Here is a 19,287-nt window from a genome sequence, read left to right on the forward strand (position 1 = left end):
GGTTCTTGGTGCAATAGTGAATGGGATCGGTTCCTTTATTTCTCTTTCTGTTGCTTCATTATTGGTGTATAAAAATGCAACTGATTTCTGTACATTGATTTTGTACCCTGCGACTTTGCTGAATTCATGTATCAGTTCTAGCAGACTTTTGGTGGAGTCTGTTGGGTTTTCTATGTAGATATCATGTCATCTGCTAAAAGCGAAAGCTTGACTTCATCTTTGCCAATTTTGATGCCTTTGATTTCCTTTTGTGGTCTGATTGCTGATGCTAGGATTTCCAACACTGTGTTAAACAATAGTGGTGAGAGTGGGCATCCCTGTCATGTTTCTGATCTCAGGGGGAAAGCTCTCAGTTTTTCCCCATTGAGGATGATAGTAGCTGTGGGCTTTTCATAAATGGCTTTTATGATGTTTAAGTGTGTTCCTTCTCTCCCGACTTTCTCAAGGGTTTCTATGAAGAAAGGATGCTGAATTTTGTCAAATGCTTTTTCTGCATTGATTGACAAGGATCATATGGTTCTTATCTTTTCTTTTATTGATGTGATGTATTACATTGATTGATTTGCAAATACTGAACCAGCCCTGCAGCCCAGGAATGAATCCCCCTTGATCATGGTGAATAATTCTTTTTATATGCTGTTGAATTTGATTTGCTAGTATCTTACTGAGAATTTTTACATCCATATTCATCAGGGATAAAAGCATTTCCAAGTCTGTTTTTAGTAATCATGATCATAGTTGGGTATTTTCCCTAACATTTTTCATTATTAGGGACTCTAATCCCTTACAATTATGAGCAGAGACAGAGGAAAATAAAGAAGAATCGGAACTTCCCCCAGGAAGCTTTGCCTTATTTCTCATCCCATATCATCTTTGCCAAAATTTGAAGAACACTGGCTTGATTTGAGGAGCTCTTTAACTGGTTCCAAAGGGCCATTGAGTCCAATTCATACAAATTGGAGAGATGGAGTAACTGAGACAAGTTCCAAAGTTCCTTCTAGGGATTTAGAATATAGAATGCTTATTTTAGGAAAAAAAATTCTGCCAAGTTTTCATTTTTCTTCCTTCTTCCTTAATGTTGATGTAGATTTAAGCTTTGGCTTTTCAATGTATATTTGAAGTGACCGTCCGTATGGAATAGCATCCAGTAGAATAAAAAAGTATTTCCAGATGCTATTTTCCTTTTTTTTAACCAAATGTTAGACTTGGAAGAAGCAGAGGGGTTTTGCTACCTGACATTGCAGCTCCCCTGAATGACTGCCTGCGCCTGCCACTGCAGCAGACAAAGCAGATAGCAGGTGGCCCCATCCCCACAGCTTTTTTTCTCTTCAGTGTCCATCTCAGAGACTCCTGAGCCTTAGGGAGCCAGTGTCTTTCTGAGTTTTGGGTGGTCTTCATGTCTTCCTCCTTCACTATTACAAGAAACTACCTTCATGAATGTGAAGGTGTCTGGTGAGAGCTGCACAGGTTGACTGTACGTAAGGTAACAGATTTTACTTCACAAACTTCTGGACTTCCAGAAGCACTATCCCTAAGGGCCATGCAGAGTTGAAATTTAGGCAGCACTTTGTAGGGTGTGTTCCCCAAACACCTGGAAGTCTTTGGCCTGGGACGTTATTAGTCCTTGACCAAAATTTCCTTGCTCTGTCCTTTACTATGAGATTGTATCTTTTATACTTTCTTTGATACAAAGATGGTAATAGAAAATGGTAGAAATTTGTATTTTTAAGTTGAATTTTAGAGAAACAAAGAGTTGGCAATTATTTGGGTCAGTATTAAAAAAAACCTATCAAGAACTATGAAGGGTCTGAAGTTTTACTATACTTGCAAGCTAAAAAGTTAATATATTACAGTTTCATGGATCCTGACAGAAGATAAGTGACTCCTGAGTTAGAGACAAAAGACTTATTTTCGTGGCACAATGAACAGCATGGGCATCAGCATATTTGCATCTGTTCCCTGAGTCCTAAGGGTAGTACAAAGAGGGCCAGATGGCACTAGCACGTGCACTGTGAGTAGCATGAGAAAAGAGGAGACTTGAGTTTATGGAACTTGAATCTTTTATAATGGACAATAAGCATGCCTGCCCTTTGGTCAGGAGAGAGATGATGCCATCTCCACCCTGAAAAGCAATTTGCTATCTATCATTCTTGAAGAGTCTGAAACAAGAGTCAGTAAGTGTCACATACAGAAGAACAAAGAACCATGACATTTTTTTTCTCAACAAAAAATAATTTTTCTAGTTGGCCAAATCTGTAAGTCTGAAAACTACTGAACTAGATGTAATTCAAGAGAATAAGGAGAAAGGGGGGAGGGGGGAGAAAAAAGAGAGAGGACAGTCATTTTGTGCAAGTGTGTGGAGGTGACAAAAATTCTTCCTGAGGTTCTTTATCTGACTACTAATTCTATGTAATTAACCAGCTCTTAAAGTTAGTTTTATATTCTGTGTGCTATTAGTAGGAATAATGGCTTTAATTATTTTCTCAACAATTAACTTATAGCCATAATGATTCTAAAGTGTAGCCTGGAATAATGTAAACATTTTGGATCAGGTGATATCTATTAAATAAGTGGCTTTTGAATTCAAATTGTTAATATTAACATTAGCAGTTTTTGAAAAAGTATGATAATTTTACATTTTTGTGAAGAGTTCATTGAAATTTTCAAAACAGTTTAAAAAATTACTGTTAAAGAGGTAATGTGAATCTTGGGGAGAAAAAATGGGACCACTTACTATAAGCGTCTTACATGAAGTTGTCCTCAATGTAACTACTCTGAGTTTTTAATATTAAGATTTTAGTTTGGTTAGGATTGAATCCAGTCAGAAATAGTGGTGTGTTTCCAAAGAATACATGCTAAGGAAGGTTATGGGTACTGACTAGATGTTAGACCTACTTGCTTGAAGAAAGAGGAAAGAAACTTCTGTAGAAGCTAGAAAAAAAGACCTTAGGCTTTTGTGGAAGGAGTTATTTAAAGAAAATAGATTTCCAGGAAGCATTTTCATCAAAGGTACTAGAATATATATTCTGAAGCTTTATGTGACTTTTGAGTACATGACTAATCTGCTGAGATTTGGGGAATTCTCTCTCTCTCTTTTTTTTTTTGTTCATTTTTGAGAGGGAGATGGCGTGACTGGTGGAGGGGCAGAGAGAGGGGGGACAGAAGATCTGAAGTGAGCTCTAGGCTGACAGCAGTGAGCCTGATGCGGGGCTTGAACTCGTTAACTGTGAGATTGTGACCTGAGCTGAAGTGGGACACTTAATCCACTGAGTCACCCAGATGCCCGGAGATTTTGGGATTTCTAAATTACTTTGGTAAGTGTGTAGAAAATAGATTTTCAGTAATAAAATTTCAAAAAGTCCTTATGACAGAGGATTCATAAAATCCCTCTAATATGCCAAGTAATGGATAAGAGACGTAAGTAACACATTTTCCATTCTTTTGGGAGCAATTACCATGAACTGCAAACCAGAACAATAATGGTTAAATGAAAGAAGTGGTTTAAGGAGAAAGATGGAAAAGAAAGAAAAACAAAACAAAACAAAACTGCTGATTTTCTAAAGGGAATTATTCTGCCTGATGGTTGATTGCCAAACCGTATGATTCTAGAGCATCTTTTTATCAAATGGAGAAGCTACACACTGCCATTTACTGTTAATCACAGCAGTACATGAAGGGGCTTTCCTTTTAAGAAATGCAAGAAACATTGACTTGAAAACATTGATAAGACTTGTGGCATCATGGCTAGTGGGGCAAAAGATGGGGAAGGAAAAGTTAAACAGATTAAAGAATGAGACAATAAGATTCTGTTTTTTTTCTAACACCAAAGTATGTTTGTGAGAAAGTGGTAATTACATTCCTAGTAGATTTTTGAAAGTGAGGACACTATATGCATGTAGCCTAACTGCTATTCCCTTAATGGGAATCCTGGTGGCTTGCTCTGTGGTGCCAGTGAAATGAAATTCTATGGGGAAGGGGTGGGTAGGAGAAGAGGCAGCATGCTTTATGTCTGCCTGCCTACTATGGCTCGGCCTCAGCAGACTGGGACCAGGCCTGGGCTGGTGGAAAGTCTCTGAGCACAATAGTTTTGGCCCTACTGTCCAGTGTCTATGGGGCATAGATGTTTGGGTGTGTAAGTTTAAAGTCTTTTCTCTTTCCTTATTCTAGTGCCCAAAAAGGAGGTAGAGTGGAATTCTCAGTGAAATACCATAGTGCTTTTGGTGGGAGGAATAAGGGATCATCAGGAAAACCTTTCTATAGAAACTTTCTGATGAGGTGCATGCTCTCATTCTTTTCCCTCCAATAATGTTGGTGGGTAAATACCAGACTTTATGGTGTCTTCAGTTTAAGGGATAACCCAACCTCTGTAATTCCTAATCAGCATCAGGATGAGGCCAATGGGAAATGGAATTGGTTGTATACACTGGCTCAGCATGCTAGCTGAGCTCTTTTCTTCAGGATGGCTCTCTTATCTGGGTCTCTGTTGGCTTACTCTAGCAAAAGTGGAGATGAACTAGAATTACAAGGCCAGCATTTGAATATGGGCAGGCTGCTTGCCTGCTGTCTGAGCCTCGTGCTGAAGGGGAAATGATGCCCTGGAGGCACAGGAGGAGTTTCTCCTGGAATTGTGCAAATCACTGAGTAATGACCAGTATCTAATGCAGACTTCAGTCTGTTCTCCAGAACATGGTAAGCACCCTGTAAATATCTGATGACTGGATGAATGAATGATGTCTCTTTCACTGAGGGACCGTGTGCCGTAGTAAATGCTTGGTCAAAGATTTGGGGATGTGGGCTTCGGATCAAATTTTTGTCCATTAGAGATATAATAGACAGCTATCTAGTCCTAGAAAACCCATAACATATCTATGAGTGTATCTCTAAAACCTGGTTTTATGAGCCGTCAGGTAACTCTCAGAAATATAACATTCCAGGCCAAGTCAGTCTCCAGCCCCATTTCATATATTAATTTATTTCAGGATGGTCATGATGATTTCTAATTTGACCTAAGTCTCCTTAAGCCTTTGTAGATGCAATAGGGGAAGCAGAACTGATTTTTACCATTGTATTTTATCTGATATTCTTGAGACATTTAGAACTGATCAGGTCTAGGATGAGAAGACATGATCTGTATTTACTGGGTACCTACTGGATACCTGGCACTAGGACAGATTATGAGAAACCAGGAGGACAACTTTATGATCTCTACCTTCAAGAGTTCCCAGTCTGGTGGAGGAAACAAGTAGGGCAACAACTAATATGTGTGTTTAATTAAAAATTTTCCTCAAAGATGCCCAATTTTAGGCATTATGACATAAAACAGCTGGACTGTGAATACCCCAAGGCATTGATTGCTAGTATATTTCCAGTACCCAGTATAGTACCTGGCATATCGTAGAAGCTCAATAAAAGATTGTTGAATGAGTGAAGGAAGGAGTTATAGGGTGCAAGCTTAATAGGACTATGCCATAATAAAGAAAATGTAACACATAGGAAGAAAACCAGAATAAAGACTCAGTAACTAGTGATACTGAGCAAGGTTATAAAACACAATTTTGTCACAAAAATCAAACATTTAAATAAATTACTTCAGTTATCCAAAATAAGTTAAAGATCTCACACACTGTGATGACACAGCCCCAGTTTTTTTATTCTGTGGCAAATATGTAACTGAAATTAATGTACGAAATATATCATTTTTTTAAAAAAGAAACCTTTCATATTCTTCTCTTGAGGAATAATATTACTTTCAAGTTTATTTGATATTTGTAATATCTGGATTTACTTTTGGGGAGTTAAGTTTTTTGGAAGTGTGAGAGAAACAGGAGAAATCGCTCTTACAAAAGACACAGTCTTGTGTATTAATTTAGGAAGTTGTATTTTAAACAAGTGGTTAGATACAGTGCTGATGCATAGGGGCACTTGTACCCCAGTGTTTATAGCAGCACTTTCAACAACAGCTAAATTATGGAAAGAGCCCAAATGTCCATCAACTGATGAATGGATAAAGAAATCGTGGTTTATATACACAATGGAATACTATGTGGCAATGAGAAAGAATGAAATACGGCCTTTTGTAGCAATGTGGATGGAACTGGAGAGTGTTATGCTAAGTGAAATAAGTCATATAGAGAGGAACAGATACCAAGTGTTTTCATCTTTTGTGGATCCTGAGAAATTTAACAGAGAACCATGGGGGAGGGGAAGGAAAAAAAAAGTTAAGCGAGGGAGGGAGCCAAACCATAAGAGACTCTTAAAAACTGAGAACAAACTGAGGGTTGATGGGGTGTGGGAGGGAGGTGGGTGATGGGCATTGAGGAGGGCACCTATTGGGATGAGCACTGGGTGTTGTATGGAAACCAATTTGACAATTTAGTATTAAAAAAATAAATAAGTGCTTAGAACATCCATCATTTTCAGCAGCAGCTAAACATGAAAATTGCTTTCTGTAGCACAATGAATACTTTCTACTTAAAATACGGAGCAATACATTTTTCTTCAAAAGCATTTTTCTTGGTTACAGGTCTGGTTTCTTTTTCCTTATGTTCTAGGATTTTCTGACAGCCCAGTGATAAAGGTTATTTCCCCCCCAGAAACTCGCATAAACTTGGAATAGAAAGATTGGCTTTTTGACCAAATGTTCTCAGGAAAACCAATTGGTAGAAAAGCATACTGACCCTTCTATATGTTGCTTTCAGACTTTCTTACCTTAAAATGTCTCTGAAACAATCAGTTCATGGCATAGCTTCTAGGTTCATCTGCTTAGGGAGCTACCGGTGCCAGTAAAAGTAGTTTTGCTTTTAAAAATCAAATGTGCATTAGTGTGGGCCAAATGTACTGGCAAGAAGTGTTTTCAAGGACAGTGTAGTGGTTTCTGGGGTGGAACTAAGGGATGAGGACCGGTGCATTCTGTCAGATAACAATTGATAACATTGGCAACATTAAAATTTGCAGAACACTGATCAGAAGTCATCAAATAATCCATTAGAAGAAAATGGGGAGATGGCTGCTTTTATGAGACAGTGATGAGCAATGCAAGAGAAAAGATGATGTCCAATTTTGTTTTTAAATCTGGATTTGAATTTCATTGGGAAAATGCTGGCTGGGAGTTCGTGCCTTTGGTAAGGGTGGGGCATCCTGAAAAGTTAGAGGTGCATCTGTTCACTTGCTCACTGTGCAGATAATACCTGTGAAGTATAAAATGAAAACTATAGGAGTTTAAAATGTTAGTTAAAAGTAATTACTGTTATATTAAAAGCTTCAGTGACCTGGAGCTCTATTAGTGAGTCGTACACTTCCAAGCAAGAAGTGATTTTTAGAATGGAAGTCCTAAAAGGATAAAACTAGGTAATGTTAAAGGCATTAGGGAACTCTGCTTGATTCATTTATTTATTCCCTTAGACATTTGTCAATCTGACAAGTATTTATGATGCCTACTATGTGTCAAGTACAGTTCTTAGCCCTGGAGGAAGAGTGGTGAGCAAAGAGACAGGCTTATGTTCTTGTTTTTTGTTTTGTTTTGACACAAGTAAACAAAAAGTATATATGCTTGCATGCATAGTGAAAGAAAAAGAAAACTAGTAAAGGGAATACAAAGTGCCAGGGGAGGGTAGGTCTGACAGGTAGATTTGTTTATGGTTAGGTATACAGAGAAGGAAGGGGAGCAGTTATGGAAGAGAGGAATCCATTGGCTGTTAGAAGTTGCTTTTTATGAGATGGGGAACCTGGGGAAAGAGGAGGATAGCAGAAGGATCTGGGGAAGTGTTAGTGGGAAGTCAAAAGTTCCTTCTGGGTATGTTGGAAATGCCTATTAGATATTCAAGTGAAGATACTGAGTTGGCAGTTGGATAGCAAACCTGCAGCTCAGGGAGAAGTCTGGGAGTCAGGGTTCCATATGTCAGTTTGGGAGTCATGAGAATATTCATGGTATTTGAAGTTCCAGGACTGGTTAAAATAATATAGGAGGTGAGAGGTATGAGTATTAATGGAAGAGAAGCATGAGGGTTGAGCCCAGGGGCACTCCAACATTGGAAGGTCAAGCAGGGAAGGAACAACCAGCAACAGAAACTGAGAAGGCATTGCCAGTGTGGTGGGAAGAGATCCCAGAGTGTGTGGGGTCCTAAAAGCCAAGTGGTTAAAGAAGCCATGAGAGACCATTGATGACAAGTGTTGCTAAGAGCAAAAGGAGTCAAGAGAAATAAAATTTGTTTAAAATGGAAGACACACAAAATAAATCAGGAAGGAAGAACACGTGATAAAGGCGAGGGAGAGAAATATAAGTATAGTAACTGGCTATTTAGTCTCTGCCTATCTCTCATGCAGCTTCCTTTTGGAACATTATCTATCACGATTTAAATCATAAAATGAGGCATTTACCTCTATGAATCCCCAAGGAAACCTTGCTTTGTAGTACAAGAGGCAGTTATATACAAAGTAGCTAGAGACTGCAGTCCTATGCCATTTGATATAATTTAATATCCTCTCATTCCACCTTTCCCAACATCTAATCACACAGCAGGCAGGTGCAGTACATTATTTCATTGCAATACATGTCAGTACACACCACATCTGTCTACTTCTGATGTCCTCCTCTCAGCTGGCATCCTCCCTTGCCTGGACTACTACAACTACTTCTGTGTTTATTCATTGGAGAGTCGGCCATCAAGATGAGATTCCGTGTACAAGAGATTTATTGGGAGAAACACCTGTGAAGGATAAATGAGAAGCAAGCAGAAGTAGGCAGAAATAGCCTTCCGACTGCCTGAAAAAAAGAGGGAAGGCAGAACATTCCACCTGTGAAAAAAAGAGGGAAGGCAGAACATTCTTTAGGCAATGGAGCAGTTTAAAAAAAGTTCCAACCAGGATGGTATGGAGTCCTTAGTCAAAGTTGCCCATTAGTGGGGTCCTACATCCTATAGGAATGGGCTAGCACACTGTGCCCAGGCATGAGCAGGGATTGACTAGGGCTTGGGGGAGAGTGGCAGAGGGGAATAGGGGGTTGACTTCAGCTCAGTTGTGACGATGGGACCGCAATGAAAGCCACAGCTGAGGCTGTCAGTCAACAAAGCTCCTCATAGCCAGTTCTTTTAAAGGGAATTTTAGCTTAATATGGTTGGAATCATTAAATTTTAGTAACTTAGAGAAGGGGCCCCACAGAGCTGAAATTCAAAGTCCCTGGAGAGGTACCAGCTGGATGGTGCTAGTATCTCTGAGGCTGGTTTTGGGAATGCTGGAAAAATTGTACACTCAATGCAGGTGCTATTGCAGGAAGGTAAAGAAGCATTGCTTGGAGGAGCTGCCATCCACAGGAGGTCTTCAGGAAGTGGATGGCAAAGAACAAGTCTCTTCCTTCTCCTCCAGCTTTGTATCTCCTTTATAGCCTCTCTTTGGGGAGCTGACCAGGGAAGGAGCCAACAAAGCAGAAACAGGGTTTGTAGAGTCCCAAATGCAGCATCACAAGGCAGAGTAAAGAAGGGTGGGTTTGGGGCTGAGGGACAATAACTTAATACCTTAATATTGGCGCATCACGTGAACTGCTTTCCATTGTTTTTGTACTCCTATGTTTTGTTTCACCCTTTATGGTGGATCTACATGGATCCCTGGCCCCTGCTGATATATGAGTAGCCTTGGGTCATCTTTCCAGATCCAGGCAGAATGAAATAAAATAGCACATCAGAGATGTTTCTGCTCTGGAGACTATTCTGTTTCTAGTTCCCTCAAGACTAGAACCAGAATGCTTTCTCACAGAGAGAAATGCCCCCTTCTATCTTTTGAATCTTGATTTCTGCTAGTGAGTCCTGTTAACTGAGGCTTAACAACCAGTTCAGTATCCGAATCCTTTACAAAGGAGCCTCCCTAAGCTGTTCTGGTCACAAGTTTTTCCAGTTTACTTTCAAGTAAGCACTAAGATGTTCATTAAATGTTGCTTGAACTAACAAAATTGGTTCAGCAGCCCTGGACAACCAGGAATGTGTGTGTAGAGAGGTCATTTATTATAGAAGTGTACAGATCCCTTTAAAGTCTTCCTCTTAAAGACCACATATTAAAATTTTTAGAATTTGCAGGCCAAAAGGCAATCAAGGATCTTATGTAGGTACTTACATTAGGGTTGCCAAATAAATTTTTAAAAAATTTTAATTTAAATTCTAGTTATTTAACATACAGTGCAATATTGGTTTCAGGAGTAGAATTTAGTGATTCATCATTTATATACAACACCCAGGGCTCATCCCAACAAGTGTCCTCCTTAATACCCATCACCCATCTAGCCCATCCCTCACCCACCTCCCTCCACCATCCCTCACCCACCTCCCTCCACTATCCCTCAGTTTGTTCTCTATCTTTAAGAGTCTTTCATGGTTTATTTCCCTCTCTCTTCCCCCACCCCCCATATGTTCATCTGTTTTGTTTCTTAAATTCCATATGTGAGTGAAATCATGTGGTAGTATAAATATTGCCTTCTATAATATTTGGGGCATACATAAAAATTATTTGTCATTTATCTGAAATGCAAATCTAATTCAGCATCTAATATTTTATTTAACAAATTTGGAAACTATAGCTTATATAATAATTTAAAATGTAGTCACTTAAAAATATGGAAACTATGCATAGCTCCTGGGCCATAAAAACCACAGGTGGCTGGCCAGTTTAGGTCCAAGAATTGTAGTTTGCTGACTTCTGCCCTGTTGTATCATTCAGGCTCCAGTTTAAAGAAACAGAAACCTTGCAGAAAGGGATATAACAAAGAAACTGACATGCTTACAAAAATCCCTGAAATAGCTGGAGGGGTAGGCTTTATACTGGACTTCCAAGAATGAACCCCTGGACAGCGTGGCAGAGCTCTCCTGCCAAGGAAGCCATTGTCCCAGTCTCTGTCTCCAGTATTATGCTCCTCAGCCTCTAGCAGGCCTGTTGGCTCCAGGAACACACCATTGGAGAGTGGGGGAATCTGGAAACCACTTGGAGAACTGTTGATTTCATAGTCACATGATGTCTGCTAATGAGTACCAGCTGGCTATATCTAAAGTGCTGTCTCTCTCTCCATTTAAGTCAATTCTGAATATAAGTCTTGTGCATATGCATCTGATTGGCAGAGTCTGTGTCACCACAAGGGGACTGAGAAACAGACGTTTTAGCTTTCTGCAGAATATGGAAAGCTGATTATAAAAAGAGAAGATTTTATGTGGAACAAATCTGTTTACCATACTTGCTATCTTCTTCGTTCTCTGACTTCTCTTAGGTCTCTCATTACCTGGGCTGGCACTGCACAGAAGATTTTGACTTGCATCTCTAAAACTAGGAGTCAGGTCTGCAATGCTATACCAGTGACCATAAATATTCTCCTTTCTATTCTAGAACCTCATCATTCCTCTGTTTTATTCTTGACAGGAGGAAGGCAGAGCCTTTGTTCCCTATGACTTTGTTTACTTCAATGAGTAATTCCCTAAATCTTGTGATTTTTTTTTTACTTCATCATTATGACTCTAGCCTCTCAATTTAAATTGTTAAGTGTATAATTCTTTCTCAATCCAATGCAAATAGAGCATAGAGACAAGGCACCAGACACAAAGTAGAATTCAAATAAAACCGTTTGCATGAAAAAGTCAAATGAAACATAAGATTGTTATGCATGATTTATACTTGACATAGTTGACTCGTTAATGACAACCATTCATAAAGACTTTGAGAGAATTTGGACTAAGTTTGAAGTTACTCCCTTTCTCAAAATATCTCAGTACATGCATTCACTGAATTTTTTTTCTTCTTTCTCAGAGGCAAGCTGTTTATCCTTCCTCCAGAGCTAAGAATTTAGCCTATGCTCTGGGTTCAATTTCTTTCTAACTTCTTCATGCCTTACACCAACAATTAGTCTCTCCTTCTCTATGGGTATCTTCCTCTCTTCTGAAAACACACTCAGTACCCCTGATTTTGTGTATATCTTTTGATTTTGCATCTCTTGAATTATTACCCATATTTCTTCTTTTTTTTTCCCCATAAAAGTTCTGAAAAGAGTGGTCTACATTTATTGCCTCTACCTCTTACCTTTCACTTCTTTTTTTTTTAAGTTTATTTATTTATTTTGAAAGGCGGGGAGGGGCAGAGAGAGAGGGAGACAGAAAATCCCAAGCAGAGAATCCCAATCCCAAGATTCTCAGACAGAGAATCTCCCCACTGTCAGCTTGGAGCCCCATGTGGGGCTCAAAACTTAATGAAACTGTGAGATCATGACCTGAGCCGAAACCAAGAGCCAGACACTGTACCAACTGTGTCACCCAGGCGCCCCACTTACCTTTCATTTCTTACCCTTTTGCAATCTTGCTTCTATTCCAACAACCAGCCAAAAAAATCTCCTTTCAAGGGGACAGTTTGGTCTCTTAGTAGGCAACCAAGGGTCCTTTCTCAGGTTGCCTTCTTCATCTTTTCCTATCATTTGAAGCTATTCATGCTTCTTTACCCTTTTTTGAATTTCTTTTTCTTCAATCTCTGTGATGCCACATTGTTTTATTTCCTCTTACTGTATGGCTGTGACTATTTTTGCTTTCTTTACCTTTGCCAGCCTTGTGAGCCTGTTCCACCAGTTACTCCTTTTCTCTTGTTTTATTTTTAAGCTTTTATTTTTCAATGACCATTTCCCTGAAAACATACTTCAACCTCTGTATTCACAGAAAAGAAAAATCCTTCTCTTGAGCCTGACATCTCCACAAGTTTTTGTCCTATTTCTCACACTGTTTTCACTCCAGAATTCTTGAGAGTTTAGTGTATTTATACTCTCTTCACTTTCTTACAGCTTAATCTCTTGTACATGACTTCCACAACTTCTGTCCTTCTCTATTCCTTAAAGTTCTTTCCTTCTTTAGACTCCATGACCTGCCATATCCTGGTCACTTTACTATCTCTTGGTGGTTCCTTTTGTGCTGACTTCTTTCCATGCTCTCCTTCTCATGCTTAAAAGTGGGTATTTTCTAAAGTTATATATTTTTTTTATCTCTGTAATTTTCCTCTGATACTGTCATTCCTGCCTACAGTTTCAGCTTTTAGATGACTCCTACATTGCCATCTCCAGATCTTTCTAAATTCTTTCATTATGGTTGTTTTGATGGACAAAGTTGAGTGCTTGAAAATGGGCCAGGATGGGAGCTGTAGTCAGAGGAGGATCACTGAGGCAACAAGAACTTCTAAGAGTTATTTCAAGTTAAGTTCTTTAAGAAGAGTCAAGAGTCAAACTGGAGACTCTAAAAATCAATGGTAAGTGCTTACTTAGGAAAAGGAATATAAATGAAGAATAGAACCGAGTCAGGGTCAGCTCAAAACAGAACAAAAAAGGATTGAATGGAAGCAAGTTTAAAACAAGCTATAAACATCCAGAATCATTCCCCAAAAACAAATGTTTTTTGGGGAATTCATGGGTCATCTCAGATAGCAGAGGATATGTGGTGGGTGGTGCCAGATTCACCTCAAGGTGCAGATTCTAGGCAGTCAAGTCCAAACTCTCTTAGGTCCCTTGCTTCTGTCTGCTATATTTCTCCACATAGGTTGCATTCTGGAAACTAATGTTCTTCTCCTTCTCCTCCACCTCCACCACCACCTCCTCCTTCTTTGACAAAAACACTGCCATTCTATTATCAACATCATCCCAAACCTTTGGGCTTTGACTTCTCTCTCAACTCCCACATCTAATGGGTTGCCAGATCCTGCCAACTCTTTATGATATTTCTTATATTTGTCTTCTATTTCCAATGTTTTTTCCCCCTTCGTTTACTCTTACCTGGACATGTCAATGGTTTTATAATAGATTAAAAATTTTTTATTTTAGAGATAGAGCATGTGAATAGAGAGGGGGGACAGGGGGAGAGAGAGAGAGAATCTCAAGCAGGCTCCATGCTCAGCATAGGGCCTGACACAGGGTTCAATCCCACGACTACGGGATCATGACCTGTGCTGAAATCGAGTCGGGTGCTCAACTGACTGAGACATCCAGGTGTGCCAGTTTTATAATACACTTTTTATTTAAAAAAAAAAATTTTTTTTTTCAACATTTATTTATTTTTGGGACAGAGAGAGACAGAGCATAAACGGGGGAGGGGCAGAGAGAGAGGGACACACAGAATCAGAAACAAGCTCCAGGCTCTGAGCCATCAGCCCAGAGCCTGACGTGGGGCTTGAACTCACGGACCGCGAGATCGTGACCTGGCTGAAGTCGGACGCTTAACCGACTGCACCACCCAGGTGCCCCTATAATACACTTTTTAATGTTCATTGTTTGTGTTTGAACTTTTTTTTTAAAAAAAATGATGAAATTACGTATGCATGCCAATTGCTTGCTTCTGAGGCACAAATGATTTGAGGAATACTAATTGGATAAGGACACTGCATTATAAGGATGGTATAAGAAAGTGTGCTTTCTTGGGTGTCCCTTGGTATACTCCCTGAGGTTCCTTTGCCCCACTTAGGTGCCCTATAAGTTGATTCATATGTTTGACATCATGATGTTGGTCTGTACCCCACTTATATCAACTCTCTCCAGACCTTTAAAAAATGTTTCTTTATTTTTGAGAGAGAAACACACACAGAGTATATGCAGAGGAGGGGCAGAGAGAGAGGGAGACACAAAATCTGAAGTAGGCTCCAGGCTCTGAGCTGTCAGCACAGAGCCCAACATGGGGTTTGAACCCACAAACTGTGAGATCACGACCTGAGCCAAAGTCAGATACTTAACTGACTGAACCACCCATGTGCCACTAGACTTTTTTTTTTCAATATAAATTTTAGTTAACATACAGTGCAATATTGGTTTCAGGAGTAGAATTCAGTGATTCATCACTTACTACAACACCCGGTGCTCATCACAACTGCCCTCCCTAGTACCCATCACCCATCTAGCCTATCTCACCACTTCCCTCCATCAACCCACAGTTTGTTCTCTGTCATTAAGAGTCTCTTGTGTTTTGTTTCCCTCTCTCCTCTTTATTTCCTACCCCATATGTTCACTTGTTTTGTTTCTTAAATTCCACATATGAGTGAAGTCATATGGTGTTGTCTTTCTTTGTTTACCTTATTTTGCTTACCATAATACATTCCAGCTCCATCCACATCATTGCAAATGGCAAGATTTCATTCTTTTTGATGGCTGAGTAATATTCCATTGCATATATATACACCACAACTTTTTTTTAGTTGGATTTTATTTATTTATTTATTTATTTATTTATTTATTTATTTATTTATTTTAATATATGAAATTTATTGTCAAATTGGTTTCCATACAACACCCAGTGCTCATCCCAAAAGATGCCCTCTTCAATGCCCATCACCTACCCTCCCCTCCCTCCCACCCCCCATCAACCCTCAGTTTGTTCTCAGTTTTTAAGAGTCTCTTATGCTTTGGCTCTCTCCCACTCTAACCTCTTTTTTTTTTTCCTTCCCTTCCCCCATGGTCTTCTGTTAAGTTTCTCAGGATGCATATAAGAGTGACAACATATGGTATCTGTCTTTCTCTGTATGGCTTGTTTCACTTAGCATAACACTCTCCAGTTCCATCCACATTGCTACAAAAGGCCATATTTCATTCTTTCTGATTGCCACGTAGTACTCCATTGTGTATATAAACCACAATTTCTTTATCCATTCATCAGTTGATGGACATTTAGGCTTTTTCCACAATTTGGCTATTGTTGAGAGTGCTGCTATAAACATTGGGGTACAAGTGGCCCTATGCATCAATACTCCTGTATCCCTTGGATAAATTCCTAGCAGTGCTACTGCTGGGTCATAGGGTAGGTCTATTTTTAATTTTTTGAGGAACCTCCACACTGCTTTCCAGAGCGGCTGCACCAGTTTGCATTCCCACCAACAGTGCAAGAGGGTTCCTGTTTCTCCACATCCTCTCCAGCATCTATAGTCTCCTGATTTGTTCATTTTGGCCACTCTGACTGGCGTGAGGTGATATCTGAGTGTGGTTTTGATTTGTATTTCCCTGATGAGGAGTGACGTTGAGCATCTTTTCATGTGCCTGTTGGCCATCTGGATGTCTTCTTTAGAGACGTGTCTATTCATGTCTTCTGCCCATTTCTTCATTGGATTATTTGTTTTTCGGGTGTGGAGTTTGGTGAGCTCTTTATAGATTTTTGATACTAGCCCTTTGTCTGATATATCATTTGCAAATCTCTTTTCCCATTCCTTTGGTTGCCTTTTAGTTTTGTTGATTGTTTCCTTTGCAGTGCAGAAACTTTTTATCTTGATGAGGTCCCAATAGTTCATGTTTGCTTTTAATTCCCTTGCCTTTGGGGATGTGTCAAGTAAGAAATTGCTGTGGCTGAGGTCAGAGAGGTCTTTTCCTGCTTTCTCCTGTAGAGTTTTGATAGTTTCCTGTCTCACATTTAGGTCCTTTATCCATTTTGAGTTTATTTTTGTGAATGGTGTAAGAAAGTGGTCTAGTTTCAACCTTCCGCATGTTGCTGCCCAGTTCTCCCAGCACCATTTGTTAAAGAGACTGTCTTTTTTCCATTGGATATTCTTTACTGCTTTGTCAAAGATGAGTTGGCCATACATTTGTGGGTCTAGTTCTGGGGTTTCTATTCTATTCCATTGGTCTATGTGTCTGTTTTTGTGCCAATACCATGCTGTCTTGATGATGACAGCTTTGTAGTAGAGGCTAAAGTCTGGGATTGTGATGCCTCCTTCTTTAGTCTTCTTCAAAATTATTTTGGCTATTCGGGGCCTTTTGTGGTTCCATAAGAATTTTAGGATTGCTTGTTCTAGCTTTGAGAAGAATGCTGGTGCAATTTTGATTGGGATTGCATTGAATGTGTAGATAGCTTTGGGTAGTATTGACATTTTGACAATATTTATTTTTCCAATCCATGAGCACGGAATGTCTTTCCATTTCTTTAAATCTTCTTCAATTTCCTTCATAAGCTTTCTATAGTTTTCAGCATACAGATCTTTTACGTCTTTGGTTAGATTTATTCCTAGGTATTTTATGCTTCTTGGTACAATTGTGAATGGGATAAGTTTCTGTATTTGTCTTTCTGTTGCTTCATTATTAGTGTATAAGAATGCAACTGATTTGTGTACATTGATTTTGTATCCTGCGACTTTGCTGAATTCATGTATCAGTTCTAGCAGACTTTTGGTGGAATCTATCGGGTTTTCCATGTGTAATATGTCATCTGCAAAAAGTGAAAGCTTGACTTCATATTTGCCAATTTTTATACCTTTGATTTCCTTTTGTGGTCTGATTGCTGATGCTAGCAGTTCCAACAGTATGTTAAACAACAGCGGTGAGAATGGACACCCCTGTCGTGTTCCTGATCTCAGGGGGAAAGCTCTCACTTTTTCCCCATTGAGGATGATATTAGCTGTACACCACAACTTCTTTATCCATACATCAACCATTGGACATTTGGATTCTCTCCATAGTTTGGCGGTTGTTGATAATGCTGCTATAAACATTGGGGTGCACATACCCCATTCAAATCTGTTTTTTGTATCCTTTGGGTAAATACCTAATAGTGCAATTGCTGGATTGTGGGGTAGTTCTATTTTTAGTTTTTTGAGGAACCTCCATATTGTTCTCCAGCGTGGCTGCACCAGTTTGAATTCCCACCAACAGTGCAAGAAAATTCCCCTCTCTCCACTTCCTTGCCAACACCTGTTATTTCTTGTGTTACTAATTTTAGCCATTCTAGTAGGGGTATGAGGTTGTATCTCAATGCAGTTTTGATTTATATTTCAATGATGAGTGATGTTGAGCATCTTTTCATGTGTCTGTTAGCTATCTGGATGTCTTCTTTGGAAAGGTGTCTATTCATGTTTTCTGCCCATTTCTTTACTGGGTTATTTGTTTTTTGAGTGTGAATTTGATAAGTTCTTTGTAGAATTTCAACACTAACCCTTTATCAGATATGTCATTTGCAAATGTCATATATCTTCTCCCATTCCGTAGACTGCCTTTTAGTTTTATTGATTGTTTTCTTTGCTGTGCATAAGCTTTTTACCTTGATGAAGTCCAATAGTTCATGTTTGCTCTTGTTCCCCTTGCCTTCAATGACATGTCTAGTAAGAAGTTGCTCTGGTTGAGGTCAAAGAGGTTGCTGCCAGTGTTCTCTCGAATTTTGATTTAGGTTCCCTGTGTCACATTTAGGTCTTTCATCCATTTTGAATTTATTTTGTGTATGGTGTAAGAAAGTGGTCCAGTTTCATTCTTCTGCATGTTGCTGTCCAGTTTCCCAACACCATTTGTTTGTTGAAGAGACTGTCTTTTCCATCGGATATTTTTTTCCTGCTTTGTCGAAGATTAATTGACCATATAATTGTGTGTCCATTTTTGGATTTTCTATTCTGTTCCATTGATCTATGTGTCTGTTTTTGTGCCAGTATAATACTCTCTTGATGACTACAGCTTTGTAATATACATTGAAATCTGGAATTGTGATGCCTCCAATTTTGTTTTTCTTTTCAGGATAGCTTTGGCTATTGGGGTCTTTTTGTGGTTCCATACAAATTTTAGGATTGTTTTTTCTAGCACTACGAAAAATGCTGGTGGTTCAGACTACTTTCATATGCATCTATTTGTAACTCTCACAAGTTACAGCATAAAAGGAAACAGTTTATATTATAGATGCACACAAGTACATTTATTTTACTTGTGAAAAGATGTTTATTTTAAGGGTGATTTTTAGAAATTAATGTTTGCGCATCCACCTATATAAGTGTGTGCGTGCATGTGTGTGTGTGTGTACTTTTTTTCTTTTCTAAACATCTAATCATTCCACACTTTTCTGAAAGATGGACATTCATCAAATATAATTCTGACTGACATTATTCATTCTTCATAGAATAATAAAGAAATACTATTGCCTCCAGGCCCTATACAATTTGATCTCAATATAATATTCCAATATGCTGCCACAAATTCTTTTTGGAAGAAGACAAAATAAATGAACAAATAATTTATCAACATTCTTTTCAAAGACTTCTTTACTATATTTAGATCATGGGAAGCTGTCTTCTATTTCTGCAACTCTTTTTTGTCATAATGCTCACCCCTTTTATGACTTTTCTTTATGAACTAGACTTACATATACCTCTTTCTTCAAGCATTTTGGATGGCCCCAACCCATCATATGACTCTTAAGGTGGTACAAATCTTTATATTGATTTCAACCTTTGTTATATACCTCCTATCATTCCTCAAGTTTTAATGAGTCTCATGTCACTGTGTCTAGGAATTACTGGACCATAGGAAGTTTTTATTACTTCTACCCAGATGACCCAGAGATTTGA

This window comes from Prionailurus bengalensis, chromosome B2 (genome assembly GCF_016509475.1).
Source record: "Prionailurus bengalensis isolate Pbe53 chromosome B2, Fcat_Pben_1.1_paternal_pri, whole genome shotgun sequence".
NCBI classification, from domain to species: domain Eukaryota; kingdom Metazoa; phylum Chordata; class Mammalia; order Carnivora; family Felidae; genus Prionailurus; species Prionailurus bengalensis.